Source organism: Artemia sp. Qi Xiang Cuo, chromosome 12 (genome assembly GCF_049724085.1).
Source record: "Artemia sp. Qi Xiang Cuo chromosome 12, ASM4972408v1, whole genome shotgun sequence".
In the NCBI taxonomy this organism is placed as follows: Eukaryota; Metazoa; Arthropoda; class Branchiopoda; order Anostraca; family Artemiidae; genus Artemia; species Artemia sp. Qi Xiang Cuo.
In genome coordinates, this window is record NC_142805.1 from 56,931,626 (window position 1) to 56,948,405 (window position 16,780).

At 34.8% G+C, this 16,780-nt stretch overlaps 1 long non-coding RNA gene across 4 annotated transcripts in view; it reads left to right on the plus strand.

The window, feature by feature from the left end:
* Positions 1 to 791: 791 nt before the first annotated feature.
* Positions 792 to 16,780, plus strand: part of LOC148946314 (uncharacterized) — a 76,825-nt gene continuing 60,836 nt past the window's right edge. For all 4 annotated transcript variants that reach the window (XR_016142620.1, XR_016142618.1, XR_016142619.1 and 1 more), the window contains exon 1: positions 792 to 882. This is a non-coding gene — a long non-coding RNA (uncharacterized LOC148946314). The remainder of the gene's footprint in view (positions 883 to 16,780) is intronic.

Consider the following 16,780-nt stretch of genomic DNA (forward strand, 5'->3'; position numbering starts at 1 on the left):
GGGTAATAGAAAATATTCTAAAAAAAACCCCAAAAACTCGTGCCTTCTTATTATTGCTCTGCTGTTATCTATAAATAGCAATGTCATCCAGCCAGGATACAAAACCAGGAGCATTATGACTAAGTTAGACTTAAACTGCCGCCCAAATATTACTCATCTCGAGCCACCATAACCAATTTAAGATTATTAAAAGATGTATGAGTGAAAGAAGATACAAAATATAAAGGTTAAATTTATAGAAAGGTGACAAAAAGATAGTATTTCTTTCTTTTATGCTTCTCATAATTAATATTATTAAGTTAAACTTGTCATAAACGATTAGCCGAGAAAACGCATCACCGACATCTGGATAGGTTTCTGTGGGTAAACTGGAAACCTTAACCTCCTCCCTTCAAAACTAAATTATATAGAATAAGTCTTTCTGATTCATGTGATTCTGTTCTTTTCCTGTAGGTTTTTCTGCTGATCTTGCAATAAAAAACAGTTGCAAAAGTAAAAGATTATTTTTACTTTTGAAAATAGCTATATCACCCAAAAATTGTGCTGTGGGTTCAAGTCCCCCCTCCAGCAACAGGATTTGAATTAAATGTGGAATGCTGTGCTCTGAGATTGTGTTGGATGGGGGTTGATCTAAATGAAATAAGATGAAAGGGCCGAGTTAAACACACACCCTGTGGAGTTCCTTCAAGTAATATTTGACTAAATGACATGAAAATTTAAATTGAAGTTGACTCTTAATTTTCCGATTTTTAGTGCCATCTATACAGTACTTAAAGTATCTAGCTTTTCAGAAAGAAAGGAACATAAAACGTTTGGCTTTCTACTTTAGGCTGCTCTATTGCCTCCTTTGGACTGTTGTCAAGTTCAAAGGTAACATCAAAAGTAGGTCTAAAAGCCAAATTTTTTAACTTTATTGGGCTAACTATAACGTTCCTGAAGAAACATAATTCTTGATAAGGTTCTAGGCTAGCCTATATGAAGAGATTTTTACCAGTTTATAAAGTAGGCTAGGCCTATCTTGTAGTTCCTTATTTTAAATGTTTCCTTGCTAACTTGAAAATTAGGTAAATGAATCTATGGCTAAAAATGTAACCTGGGAAGGTATCATTAAGCTACTGTATCAAACCTATTGTTATTTTTAGGGTTTCAGATTTAATAGGCTACATGTCTGCAGGCGTGAAAAAAGTTCCAAAGCTGCCAGTAGCAGAATTCCAACAGCTGTCTACACTTTAGCAGCACAACTTGTGTTTTGACAGCTTTGCTTTGAGCCAAAAGTATTTTTACATGTAAAATTGGCAGAAAAGTAACAAATGTAACTTAGTAGCCTATTGCTTACAGTTAGAAATATCAATAGTCTTGTGAATCACAATTAGCAATGTCATCTAACTCTGTGGCAAGCCATATACTTGACATAAATATCATACTTCATAATTTTGTATGTTCCATTTTATCAAAAGTACTGTAGGATAAGACACCCAGTAGTTGGCCACCTGCCTATTCTCAGACATAATCTTTTATACTATTTTAATAACTAATTTACAATGATCCATTTGTAGGTCTGAGTTTAGGCAGAATTGTCTCTTGTTTGTAAATTCAAAAATAGGAGGCAGTGTGCAAGTGAAACTATTTGAATTAGTAACCTACTTGTTCAGAAATTTTTCGGAAATTTTGTGATACAAAAATTAAGTTTCTAGGTGGTATAATACAGTAATTAGAGTAGTTTAAATGTCAAAAAGTTTTAAAGGTGATTAAAGTGTCTGACTACTGGGTGTCTTACCCTATCATATTTACTCTAATACTGCTTGTAGAGTATAGTATTCAAAGTCTGAAGTAAATTGTATACAGCTTACTGCTGTTGCTTTATGGATAGAGTTGTGCACTCCAATGCTATTTTTATTTGGCTATAAAAATAATGCATACCCAACTGCATGATTAACCCTTTCCGACAAAGTGGTTCCAATGTGAAACCACCCTTTTATATTTTTTTACCACAATAGGTGGTAAAAATAATAAACCACTGGTCTAGCATATGCCTAGCAATGCTATCTGATAGGCAAAATTTTATGGGCAGCCTAATTGACACTTAGTATTTAGATTGGACCACATGCTGTTTTTTAATAAAAAGTAAGAAAGTTTAAAATACTTGGAAATAGTAGTATCTTTGATATTATTTTCCTGTCAATTTGTTCTTTGTGTAGTAGAGTACAAGTTAGTAGCATCACAGTTTCAGATATGAAGCGCGATAAGGAGATATTGGACATATGCTAAAAAGTTTTTTTTTTTTTTTTGGCGTGGTTTGAGCTTGAGACCACTTCAGCACCTCAACAAAAAAATGTAACTCAAGCAATTTCCACAAAACTGAGCCTAGCATCTAAAATCTTAAAATAAATTTGCACATTTTTATTTTTAATTCTAAATTCTTGATCTGATTGACCACATCATATTTCAGACAAACTTCTAAGCTACTCAGAAAGGTGTTTTGTTCACCCTACTTACTCAAAATGAAATGAAAGTTTTTTTTAGCAATAAGTATGCTTTGGGTGTCAGACAGTACCATCTTATCAAGATTTCTGGTCAAGTCATGATGAACTCAGAGATAATTACATCTCTGGACTGATGAATATAAGCCATTTCAGCTGGCTTCTTGCTCATGTTCATCTCAATAACAATTTGATCTTACCTCAGAAAGGAAGTGACAATCTTACCTCAGAATTGAAGAACTACACTCAAGCTTTTGAAAGATTTAAAAGCCTACCAAAGAGCAGGCAGTCAACAAAAGCATGCTCAAATTCAAAGGATGCATTGCTTTCAAACATTATATGCCTATGAAGCCCATAAAATGAGGCTACAAGATCTGGGTCAGAGCAGACATGCACAGTTTTGTTTGTAATTTTTAGGTCTACACCAGGAAGTTATCTGACACTAGAGAGTTTAGACTTGGAGAACAAGTAGTTATCAATCTTACCACAGGATTGGAAGGCAAATATTATCACATTTATTCAGTTCAGTTCAGTAAACCTCATGGAAAAAAGGAAGAACAACAAGCTCTACTGCTGTAGTGCAGTTTGGGCAAACTGTAAAGGTCTACCCAAACTCAAAGCTGAAAGAGAGCTGAGATGAGGCAATTTGGACTATGCTGTGAGTTCAGATGGAATCTTTTGTGTATACTGGAAGGACAAATGATGTGTACAACTTCTTTCAACAATTCATAAAGGAAGAGAAGTGACACAGATTGGTAGAAAGGAGAAAGATGGATCTATTGCCCAAGTTACATGCCCAAATCTGGTTGTCAAGTACAGCAAGTTTATGGGATACGTCAACAAAGCTGATATGTTGAAGTCTCAATGGGATTGACAGAAAAAGCAGAAAGTGGTGGCACCACCTACTGTGGCACTTCATAGACATTACAAAAATCAATGCCTTTGTCTTGTTCAAGTTGTCCACTATACCAGATGCTAACAAGATGTAGTTGAAAGACTTTAGATGTCGCATTGTTACTGGTTTGGTTGGAAGTTATTTGTGCAAGGGTGAGAGAGGTCGGGAATCCAGAAAATTGAAAGTTTATCCCAAATTCAAGCCTTACGTTCCTCCATAAAAGAGACTGGATCAATAAAAAACACTTACCTGTTCAAGCTACTTCAAGAAGATGTGCTCAATGCAGTACAAAGATTGAGCCCCATCACACAAAATAGCAATGTTCAGTTTGTAAAGTTCCATTGTGCATGAATTACACAAAGAACTGCTGTAGTTCTTTTCACCAGAAGTGAGGTTTTTTCTGCACATGTTTCAAAGTGGTCTCTACCAAGACACCACCTTATATTTCATTTCATAGTTAGAATAAAAAATTTATAGTTCATTTTTTGTTGGTTTCTAAGCCCAGGGACACAGGAAACGTAAAAAAAAACAAAATTTATGATGATTTCATAATTTGTGCTGGAAAGGGTTAATACTCTTTGACTACTATACTACAACTATAAAAAACACTATTTATTTCTCTAGGAGAACAATATTGGGTAAATATTTACTAAATCATATTATTGGGCTTCAAATAAAGTGAATATACCATTTGATGCCTTTTTTTATGCTGATTACAAATATAACAATCATTTCTATCAGAAATGAATTTTAGCCCCCCCCCCTATATATGTCAATTCAAGATATATATTTGCATATATGGGGGTGGGGGTTAGGTTTGGGGGGTGCTGAAATTCATTTCTGATAGAAATGATTATTATATTTGTAAACAGCATAAAAAAAGGTATCAAATGGTATATTCACTTTATTCATAATCAATAATATGGTTTGGTAAATATTTACCCAATATTGATTGGTACCCTGGCAGTCACATGCATTATGAAGCTGTGATATTACTTTGTCCTAATCTAATCCCCAAAATAACCAGAGAATTGCTTCTAGCCTACATAGTACCATGGCTGTTTTAGGCTATTAATCTTTCATGTTCCAGCTTTCCCATTACATGGTTTAACTGTATGTACAACTTGATAACTACCAGCCCTTTTAAGATTTTTTCAACTGACAAATAAACAGTTTTGAGAGAATTTGGCAATTTGTGCAAGATTTGGACAAATATTCACTTTCAAATGCCACTTTTTCTTTGAATGAGAATGAAGTGAACATTCAAGGCTGCTTCAATCAATGGTCTGCATGTTTCGATAATAGGGGGCCCTACCATTGGATAGCTAACTCACTGTGAAGAGTGGCAGAACTAACACTACAGCCATGAGCACATCTGTCCACAATGCTGCCCATACTCTCAACTACAGATTTGTATGATGTTTTGTACATATAGCACAATAAAAGGTGAATAAATTTTGGAATGCCATCAAACAGTGCTGGCTGCTCAAAAAAACAAAACAAAGTAAAGCTGTTGTAGTACACTAAGAAAGAAATGCTTAGGATTTGCATTTATGCTAGAATTAGAATCTAACCATGTTTTGTATTGGTTGAGAACTACACTTTGTGGCAAATTTTGAAAACCCTCTAAATTTGCAAGATCAACCATTTGTTCCAAGTTGATCAGATTTTCTAATCATCAATTCAACCAAGCTGGTATCAAATATATTTCCCATAATAGCAGTCTGTTTGTTAACTGGGTTGTACCTATTTGTGACTACAAAAAAGAATGAATTGAGATTATTCAATAGTTTGTCTAAGAAGCTGTAATGTTTTCGGAAAGTTGCAGCAACCACTTCTCTAGCCATTTCTGCAGAATCTCCCAACTCAGAAACCATATTGTTATCAATTACCAAATGCATCCGTTGTGACATCAGGGGTTTCTGGCAAAAACTACAGGAACTCCTTGGTATGAAAAATCTGTAAATAAGGAAAATATGGCTTTTGAGAAGCAAGAAAGTAGCTGAGAATCAACTGGATCATTTGCTGACAGTTGTAACTTCATTTGGAGAGTTCATCAATGTATTTAGTCAGTATATTTGTAATTTTGCATGTTAAGAGCTCACCTTTTGGAGTGAAAGGGAAAGGCTAGATATAGTTTTGTAAATATCAATAACTCCTTCAAAACTAAGTACAAAATTGGCATGTGAGATCCTATTCAAATAATTAGCCTATGTTGATTGTTGCTGAGTAAGAAAACATTGGGGGGAAGTTATCCCTGAGTTTTGAAAACTTGTGCTGAGTATGTAGCAAACCTAGTGCAGGAAAAGAATGATAGCTTCTTGAAACTGATACTTTGTGTCTTGGCAAGGGTTGTCATTGCTTCAAAACTTTCCATAAGCCATATTTTTCTTTGCATCTCCTTCAGCCAATTGAATGCAATGTGCTGGATCCCAGTTAAATTTTTACCAGGGAGAATCACAGAGACCAAGAAGTGTCAAAAGATGAGTGGGCACATAAAGCATAAAATATTGTCAATCCATTGCACCATCTACAAATTGCTGTCTGATATCTTCTACTGTCAGAGAGTGATGCTTCAAAGCTTCAAGCAGAGCATGTCTGATGTCTAATTCTATATCCCCACTAATGACTGACAAGTCTGCAACAAAAGAATCAAGACATCCAGAAAGAAAAGAAATAATACTAACAATCTGGAATGTTTGCCTATTAGGCATCATCTTGTCAGCAATAATAGCATATGGTGGTAATTGTTTAGTAGCAGGTGGATTTGTACTAAGGTATGTTTAGAGCTGGGTGTCAATAAGTTTGGCAAAAATGAGAGTAAGACTTATAACAAACATGCAACTGTCAATCAATCATTCAATTTATTAAAAAGAAGCAGAGAACAAATTACAGAACTCTAGACCTCCTCAAAGGCTCTTTGGCCTGTGAGAGCGGGAGACCTAGTGTGAAAGATTTACTGATAAGTTTCAAAACTTACTCTTACCAACTAAGTTACCGGTAACTTTGGTAAGTTACTGCATTAGTACTAAGTTCCAAATACTCATGAATTTGAAAGAAAATATTCTCTCTTCTCTGACAGATTGATGAGAAAAAATATTATTTTTGCATCTTTTTATGCATTTATTTTTTACTTGTTTACACAGGGCAAAAAGTTATAAAAAATGGCACTTTAGGCTTCAGATAATTCTTTAAGAGATAAGCTAGAGCTGCTGCAACTGCTGCTCCTCCTCCTCATCTGGTACATCTTCAAATGCTATGTCTGGCAGATCATCTTTCTCTAGACCATCTCCAGTATCACATGGCAATGAACTATTGATTGAAAGACATGATGGTAGCATGAATATCCCTTACAGCCTTTCACGTCAATTTCCAGGCATTTTCGAAGCTGCATGGCAATGCTCATTTTTTTTGGCTATTAAGTTACTGATGGACCATTAGAATTTTGTTTGCTGTTTCATGTTTGCTATGGTTTCTATGGTGGGTTTGTACTAGTCCATAACCTGAAGAGAGTCTGTTGCAGGAGGTTACAGTAACACAAATTGTTGAGATTTTTACAGCCACTCCTGTAAGCACCAACTTTGTAAAAAACAAGCTGCCAATTCAACAGCTTTTGCAGTCTCAATGTACAATGATTTGCAAAATGGGTCACTTTTGGAGATATTGCTACAGAGTTCTGTGTTCAAAACCCAACAAATTTAGCTTCAGATCTTTTGTTAAATGAATCACCATCCTTCCAGATTTGGTAGGAAATTTAGCAAGCTCATTGATTTGATGTACTCCAACTGTAAGCTCATCAAAAAACGCAACGTTTTGCACATTGGTAGACTTTTTTCTGGCTTGGAATTATGTTCTAAACTGTGCAATTTACTTGAAACTGCATTGTTTTACCCATCATGTAATCTTACCTTTAAGAAAAAGCTGCAATAATTTTACATTCATAAAATACTATATACCAAACCTTCCTTTATGATACCTTATTTGCATAGCCTTTATAGAAGAAAAACTGATGTAATAAAACCAACAAAAAAGAAAACTTTTCTAGGGTACCTTGCACCAAGCAGAATAAAAGCTGGTAACAATAGCAATTTAACAAATCAAAAATCAGATGTGTTTTTTTACCCAATACTAATGTATGCAATAAATCATGAAAAGTATTTGATAAACATCTGCAGTGATGGACACATAGAGAGCATGGAAAACAACTAAAGACATTGAGGCAGACTTGGCTAAGATTGTAAAATAAGATAAAAATTCAAAACATTGGCAAAAGCCAGCACAAGTATCCATTTGAAAACCCAGATTCAAAAGAAAAGATTCAATTTGATTTTGTAGAAACCTCCTTATAATGATGCTTCATCCAGAAATAATTAAGAATATATGGGGGTGATGGGAAAAATTTATGTTTGGGCACTAGTTGCTGCTGTGTCACCATTGCAATTTTAGATTAAAAGAGATTGGACAGGAATATTTTTTATAAATAGGCCTTACTACTGCATTATAGCCAGATATATAATTCACTGATTATTTATTCTATAGTTCAAGATAGCCAGTCAGAAACTTCGAGTGAAAAGTCAAAAACTCTCCAAATTAAGTTGACCTCTGCTACGAACGTCTTATTCAGACTGACTGACTCATTGCGTATTCCCTTTTTTTCTTTCCTCTTTTTACTCAGGCAGGAAATGACAAAGAGGTAGGCCAACAGAGCAATGACAACATAAGCTCAAAAGGGTATGACTCATGCATTGAATCTGATGAATGAAATTTTTTTTATGATAGATTTTTAGTGAAGTGGCAGCTCTCTTATGGATGGATTTGTTTCAATTGAGAACCTTTTTGTTCATCAAAAACTTCAACTTACCAGTAAGTTTGTCCTAAAACTTACAATTACTAGGTAAATTACCCAGTGGTAACTTACTGTGTGGTAATCTATGTCTTGCACACTTGGGAACCAAACATAACATTTAATAATAGCACTAAAATCAAAATATGGACCCTTCCTGGATAAATATGAGCCGGTCATTGACTTCTGAACCGTACCAGTTAGTTCATGTACACATCTAGCTATATGTTTGTATACAATGTCTTCGTTAGTTATTCTAGGCCTCAAAATGTTTAGAAGTGTGGTGTTTGAAATCCAAAACCCAAGAATTTCTACACAATTGTATGCAATCCATAAATAATTACAGGAGGGGGTAAGGGGATTGTTATGCTCTGTTCTTTGCTTCCACTAACATGAGCCTCTTTTAGCAATTGTATTTGCAGATCGTTTCCTATTTTGTTGTTCTGATTTCATCACTCTAAAAACATGGATTTCTTGTGAATAAGTTTGAATCGGTATTAAATGGTCTGTGAACCACAAAATTAAATTCAAGTATACATAAAAATGCATAATTGTTATCTATTCATTTGTTCTTGTTGGCCAGCTAAATAAACTACAACATTAACTCATTATCTTATTGTATAAAATACATAATAATACATTTACAAAACAATACAGAATAACTCCTGTTCATTTCAAATCTTATTTTCTCTTCTTGCCGAAAAAAAAACACTTCTGGGTAGGATTTTTAATTGAAAAACGAACATATTGTTGTTTCAGGGGCAAATGAAAACTGTTATGGGAATGTATTTCACCTTGCACGTATCTTTTAAGTGTTTTTGTGTTTTATAGATGGTAGGATCTATGAAATGTGTCCTTAACTTTTGGCAAGCATCATTATAAAACTTAATTTTAATAGGTTTAAGTCTCATACATATCATGGTTACAGAAGCAGCTGCAACCTAGTAAAGAGCAAACCACGGCCCACAGTAAACAAAAGTTAAAAAACACTTTTAGAAAAAAGAATGCCTAGTGAAAAAAAATTGCCAACTGATACTGATTCATGAATTGTAACTATCATTTCGGTTTGTATTAAAAATAAAAATTTATTGGGAAAAGAAATTTATGGTCATTTTGAAAAAAAACCTGAAACCCCTCGAAAATGGCGTCAGATCAAAATGAAAAGTGTACCATTGGAATCAGCATAGTTGAAAACCTTGTTCAGGGAATTTAAAGTCCCCAACCTTGAAACACAAGAAAAATCACTTTTTTGTATGGGTAGCACTGATCTGTCTCTCTTTTTTTTTCAGGGCTAGCGGTTTACCAGAACATCATAGAGAGATGCTTAATAGCTCATTCAAAAACTGTTTCTCATATTTATGTGCTTTTTATAAAATTCACCATCTGCAAGTGCCATATGGCACAAAAATGGCACATTATGTGCCATTTTTAAAGGAGTAGGGTTAGCGGGCTACAAAAACATTGTAGACAGATGTTCTGTAGCTCACATTAAATATATTTCTCATATCTACGTTTCATTTATAAATTTCTTCACCTGCAACTGCCAAATGGCCCGATTCATGCCATGTCTTCAGTGGAAAAGCTAGGGGCTAGTGGGCTACCAGAACTTCTTAGAGAGATGTTTAATGGCTGATTTGAAAGCTTTTGCTCATATCTATATGCTTTTGATCAGTTTTGCCATTTGTAAGTTTCAAATAGCACAAAAAACGGCACCTTTTGTGCCACTTCTTAAGTTGAAAAGCTTCAAAGCATAAAATAGTACCATTGTAATAATTATGGTCCAAAACCCTTAACTTCAGATTTACAAGGGACCCCTTCCGTATACTCTCCCTCCCAGCCCCCTTAGCAAAGTCTCATTAGTCCATTGGGAGAATTTACTATTAAGTCTTTAACACGGTCAGAATCAAAAATCAAAAATCATGTTTGGGAAAAAACTGCCTAGTGGAAACAAATTGCCATCTGACTCTGATTGACGAATGGTGACTTATTTTGGGTCGTCTTAATAGTAAAAGTTTATTGCAAGAAGAAATTTATGATGATTTTGAAAAAAGCCTGGAACCCCTCGAAAATGGCGTCAGATTAAAATGAACACTGTACCATTGGAATCACCATGGTCGAAAACCTCGTACAGAGAAATTACAGCCCCCTCCTTGAACAACAAAGAAAATGACTTTTTCCTTGTTGTAGCACTGATGTCTCCCGTTTTTTTTTTCTTTTTTTCTTTTTTCTAGCAGGGCTAGGGGGTGACCGGAACATCATAGAGAGATGTATAATAGCTCATTTGAACGGAAATTAAATTTGCTAGTGTCCTTTTTAAGTTACTTTTGGTGTGGTAAGGGACGGGTGTCACCACTTACTGGTGCAAAAATGGGGCTACATCACAAGTGGTGCTACAACCAATTAGTGGTGACACCCTTACCTTACCACACCAATACTGGGGGCATTGTGGCTTACCGGTGGAACTCCAACAGTGACCAAAAAGATTAGAGGGCAACTAGCCCCCCCCCCCACCTGAAGGTACCCTCCCCCCAAAGTCATCCAATCACAATTTTGAGACGACCATTTTGTTCAACATAGTTCAAAGGTCAAATATTTTTGGTTTTGGTAATGATATGGCCCTCCATAGTCCTTGGCGAAAAGCCTGAACACTGTATCGGTATTGGACGTATTTATATCACGCGTATCGGTGTGAGCTTATTGTTATTGGGCGTATCGGTATCACATTTATCTAGACAGATTTTTAAGACCTCATATAAAAGATATTGCTCATACCTACGTCCAGTGGCGTAATGTCGTCAAAATCCTGAGGGCGGGGGGGGGGGTGGCAAATTGTGTGCCAACATTCCCAAATCATGTAAAAATGATAGTGAAAATTGAAAAATGAGCCATATATTACCATAGAGGCAAAGATATACTAAGGAAAACTGACCTCTGGGTGCTTGAATTATGAAGGCTTATCTTAGTTTTGACAAGATTATTTTGTAGAAATTAAATTTCAGCTGGGGGGCAAATGAGGTCTAGGGAGGAAAACTTGTCTCTGGAGGGGGCAGTTGCCTCCCCTCTGCCCCATATCAAATTACGCCCCTTTCTACGTCCTTCCTATAAATTCCACCATCGGCAATTAGCTTAAAAAAAAACACAGAAAATTGGTAGCATTAGTCTATGACCCCTTGAAAGAAAAATTCCTGGTACTTATGTATTATACCAAACACACTCAAGAAGTGCATTTACCAAGTTAGGTTAACCATAATGAAAGATGCCATAACATGATGAAAATATAATACTTTAATTTGTATAATTTAAAAATTTGGGCTAAATATTTGCACATTAAGGGGGGGGGGGGTAAAATAAATATCAGAAAGGGTTAAATACCTAATTCAATCTAACCTTACCCCCTACCCCCAAGTGTGCAAATATATAGCCTAAATTATACAAGTCCAATGCATTCTGTCGCCCGTCAGTTATCCTTGTGGCTCAGAAATCGGCTTGCTCATATCGTACATACAGCAACCTTCTCGACGGTTTGGTATCATGGTTGCAGCAGCAGCTGCATCCTAGTACAGAACGAACTACGGACCGTAGTAACTAAAAGTAGAAAAACTTGTTGAAAAAAAACTGCCTTGTGAAAAAAATTGCCAACTGACACTGATTAAAGAATGGTAACGGGGTTAATGTCCATGAACGGAGCTAATGTCCAAGAGAATGTTCATTTTCGATGCGCAGTACGCCAAGGATGCGTGTTATCCCCTTATGTTTTTAAGCTTTGTATTGCTAGAGTGCTCTCTAAGATAGCTGATACTTGCTTTCTGGGTTTTTCCGATGCATCGTATATTGCTTACGCGGATGATATCCTACTTATTAGTAGGAGCAAATTTTTTTTGGTCTAAAATGGTGGATAATGTGAGAAAAGGTTTTTTAGATATTGGACTTAATTTAAATGTTGCAAAGTGCTAGTATCTTTATTTCAACGGTAATGCTATGAATTCTCCTTTGAATTGTAATTATTCTTCTATACTTTCAGTTGATAGCCTACGTTGGCTTGGTATAACTCTTTGTAATAATATGTTTTGTTTTTGTCAGTCAGCTGTTAGGGACGCATGTACCAAGACTATATGTGGGTATTCCAAGATTGTTGCAAATCGGTTGTAATACAATTGCAAAGCTTTAGTGTTGCTGTATCCTGTTTTCTGTGACCATGCTATTTTTTACCTTTCAGGTATTTACATTCTGCTAAGGAAGAATGACCTATCTAAGTAAAGGAAATGCTAATATCGGTATTGCCAATTTTTGTTGTATCTTCGTTGTCATTTCGTAATCGCCGTATTATCAAAAAGTATAATGCACCTAATATAAGTGAAAAACTTTGTGATTTACATATAAAACTGTCTGCAAATGCCTATGAAAAACTATCCCCTCACCGTGGTCTCATTTGTTTGTTTTGCTGAATTTTCTTTTTATTTGTTTATCTTACTTTAAGTACTGTATGTGTTTATTTTTTCTTTCCCTTTTCTATTTATTTACTATTTTTCACGTTGTTGGTACAGTGGGTTATAAATACATTATTATTATTATTAACTATTATTGCGGTTTGTCTTAAAAGTAAAAGTTTATTGCAAAAAGAAATATATGGTGATTTCGAAAAAAGGCCTAAAACCCCTTCTAAATGGCGTCAGAGCAAAATGAAAAGTGCAATATTGGAATCAGAATTGTCGAAAACCATATTCAGGGAAAATACAGTCCCCCTGCTTGAACAACAAGGAAAATCGCTTTTTTTGCATCAGTAGCACTGTTGTCTCCCTTTTTTTTCTCCAGGCCTATCGGGTCACCAGAACATTATAGAGAGATGCTTAAAAACTCATTCAAAAGCTTTTTATTATATCTACGTGTTTTTTTTATAAACTCCGCCATCTGCAAGTGCCACATGGCACTAAAATGGCACTTTCTGCCATTTCTCAAGTGGTGGCGCTAGCAGGCTACCAGAACATTGTAGACAGATTTTTTATGGCTCGTATGAAAGACATTGCTCATATCTACGTTCTTTCTATAAATTCCACCATCTACAATTTCCAAATAGTACTAAAAATGGCACTTTTTGTGCCATGTCTCAAGTAGAAAAGCTAAGGCTATTGGGCTAGCAGAACTTATAAGAGTTATGTTGAATGGCTGATTTGAAAGTTATTGCTCATATCAACATGCTTTTTTTTTTATCAATTTAACCATTAGTAAGTGCAATATAGCACTGAAAACAACACTTTTGGTGCCACTTCATAAGTGGAAAAGCTCTGAAGTACAAAACAGTTACTATTGTGATAGTTATGTTCCAGAACCCTTAACTGGAGGTTTACAAGAACCTTTCCCGCACCCGCCCCCTCCCCACCCCCTTAGTAAGGTTCATAAAAAGCCTGCTAAACCCTAAGCTTATGAAAAAATATCACACAAACAAAACAAAATAGATAGATGTTTAGTGGCTCAATTATAAGCTACTGCTTATATTTACTAGATTTTTACATATTCTACTGTCTATTAGATTTCACAGATTTTAATATGAAGTAATTTCTTGGGAGAATTCGCAATGAACTCTTTGTCATGGTTGAAGCATTAGCTGCAACCTAGTAAAGAGCGAACCACAGCCCATAGTGACTTAAAGGTAAAGCTTTAAAACGGTCTTTTTTTCTTCTTTTTTTTTCCAGGCCTAGCGGGTTACTTGTACATCATAGAGAGATTCTTAAGAGCTCATTCAAAAGCAATATCTCATATGTACGTGGTTTATATAAATTCCGCCATCTGCAAGTGCCATATGGCACGACAAAGGGCACTATGGCATTTCCCAAGGAGTGGGGCTAGCGGGCTACCAGAACATAGTAGATAAATTTTTGATAGCTCATATAAAAAAAATATTGCTCATATCTACGTTCTTCCTATAAATTCCTCCATCTGCAAGTTTCAAATTGTACTAAAAATGGCACTTTTTGTGCCATGTCTCAAGGGGAAAAGCTGGGGTTAGTATCTACCAGAACTTCTTAGAGTGATGTTTAATGGCTCATTTGAAAATTTTTGCTCTTATCTACATGCTCTTATCAATTTTACAATTCATAAGTGATATATAGCACTGAAAACAACACTTTTGGTGCCACTTCTTAAGTGAAAAATCTAGAAAGTATAAAACGGTATAATTGTAATAATTATGATCCAAAACCCTTAACTCAAGGTTTGCGAGAACACTTCCCACAGGTTCTTCCTCCAGGCCCCCTGAATAAGCTACGCAATTGAAGTCCTACATAAACCAATATATTAATTTAGATTATTAGAGGCGTGGTTCTCTTAGTACAGCTATGGACTTCCAATTAGATTATCATGCGTTCGTGTCCTCCTTGGATTTTTTTTTTTCAATCATGGTTTGTCCCTTCTTATCATTACTTTTTAGATAATCCACTCTTTTTGCAAGTGTGATGCACTCATTTTTCAGATTATCCCAGGAAGACTCATTTTAATGCTATTACTCATATCTACGTGCTTTTTATCGATTTTACCATCCATAGGTGCCATATAGCACTTAAAAACGGCACTTATGGTTCCACTTCTTAAGTGGAAGAGTTTGGAAGGATAAGACGGTACTATTGCAACAATCTTGGTCCAAATCACTTAACTGGAGGTTTATAAGAACCCCTCACATATACTCCCCCTCCAGACCCTCTTAGTAAGTTTTATAAATCTTCTACTCATCGTAAACATAAAAGATTATTGCGAAAACAAACTAACTAAAACTAAAAACTTTTCAACTAGAAATCTACCAAAAATTAAGCTTGAATGATCGACAGTTTTGAATTGAACATTCAAACTTCACTCTGTGATGAAGCCTGTGTGCTAGTTCTAACGGTGGTAATTGAGGTGAAGGGACGTCCGTGGCCCATTTTTTTTTGCTCCACCCTAGTTTTTTAAAAAAACCTTTTTTTGGTTATTTAATTTAAAAAGGAACTTTTTTCATTTTAAAAAAAAAAAAAAAATGGTTGACAAAACGGAAAGTGCAATTTATGGGAATGTGCTATCAAGTCACATTGATAAAAAGTGATTAGGCATAAATATAAGCTTTTAAATGCGCCTTAAACAGCTCCATAAGTTTTCAACTGAAACTCAGGAATGAAATTAAAACTTAAAACGAACAGAAATTATTCCTTATAAATAAAAAAGATCATGGTAGCGTTTTTTATACATTAAATTTGAATCAAAAACGATCAAAGATTAATCTAAAAAAAAACAAAGTGTTTATAAGGGACGTAAAGAGCGAAGTTGAAACTTAAAACGGACAAAAATTATTACTTCACAGCCTATCTAATATATATCAATCAAACTAGTACAAATAAAACAACTAATTATATTACTCTGTGTTTCTAGGATTATAGAAAACTAGCGCTTTACTGAAAACACAAAATAACATAGGAGTCTTGGTACAGTAAAAGCAAACAAATTAAAGACACTACAGAATAAAAATATTACCAATCCCTTTTGGGATCAATCCCTTTTAAGATAAATAACAATTCATTTTAGTATTGTTGCTTTATTATTTTTTTCTCGTTTAATTTGGTATCACTTCTGCACGATGGCTCATTTCAATGCCTGGCTGTCGTTTTGGGTTTAAAAATGACATGTAATGATTAGTTTTTATACAAATTAGAAGTAAAGCCCACTTGATGGCATTAGGATTAGGACTAAAGACTAGCTTTAGAATTCGTATCATAGCTCGAAATTCACTGTTGTATAGAGACAAATAGATGCATTTTCAGAGTTCCTACTATGTCTTATCTGATCTTCATTTCAAGTAATACTAAAGGATATTTCTTACAATTGAAGAAACTTCCAAAAGAGCGTTTCAATCTTAAACTTCGAATAATTAGATACATTTTAAAATTATTAAAATAGTCAACTTTTTGGTTTTGCTCTTAAGATTCTTCCTCAAGGATTCAAGAAACGATGCCATTTATGTTTTTTTATAAGCGATAATTAGTTGTCATGGTTAGGGGGAGGGGCATTTAGACAGAGAAAGGAAATTTCCACATAGAAGTAAGAAGACTAGAAATGTGCCACATTTGATGCCTACTAAAGAAAAAAATTGAGAAAAAGAAGAAGTCAATTTTTTCCCTAAAAAAAAAAAAAACCTAAGAAAAAAACTAAAGAAAAAAAGGTTGTGGTTTATCACAGGAGAATATGGCAAGCTTCGGATGAACTTTTGAAGTTCAATCTGGAAAGAATTCAAAACAAAAAGGGTGCTTTCAAAATAAAAATAGAGTTAGTGTGAAATTTACAAGTTTGAATAATATAACCAATGCCGTATACAGAAGGGCTGAGGGGTCTGACCCCCTTGAAAGTTTTTTCTGACTCTTAAAAATGTAACAAAAATACATTTTAAAATTTTTCTTGGCCCCCCCCCCCCAAAAAAAAAAAATAAATCCTGCATACAGCCCTGCATCTAACTAATACATTTTAAGTCCTACATCTTAAGTACCATAATTTTTTATTTTAATAAAGGATTGTTTTTTAAGTGTTTTATTTCTTAAAATCTTCCTG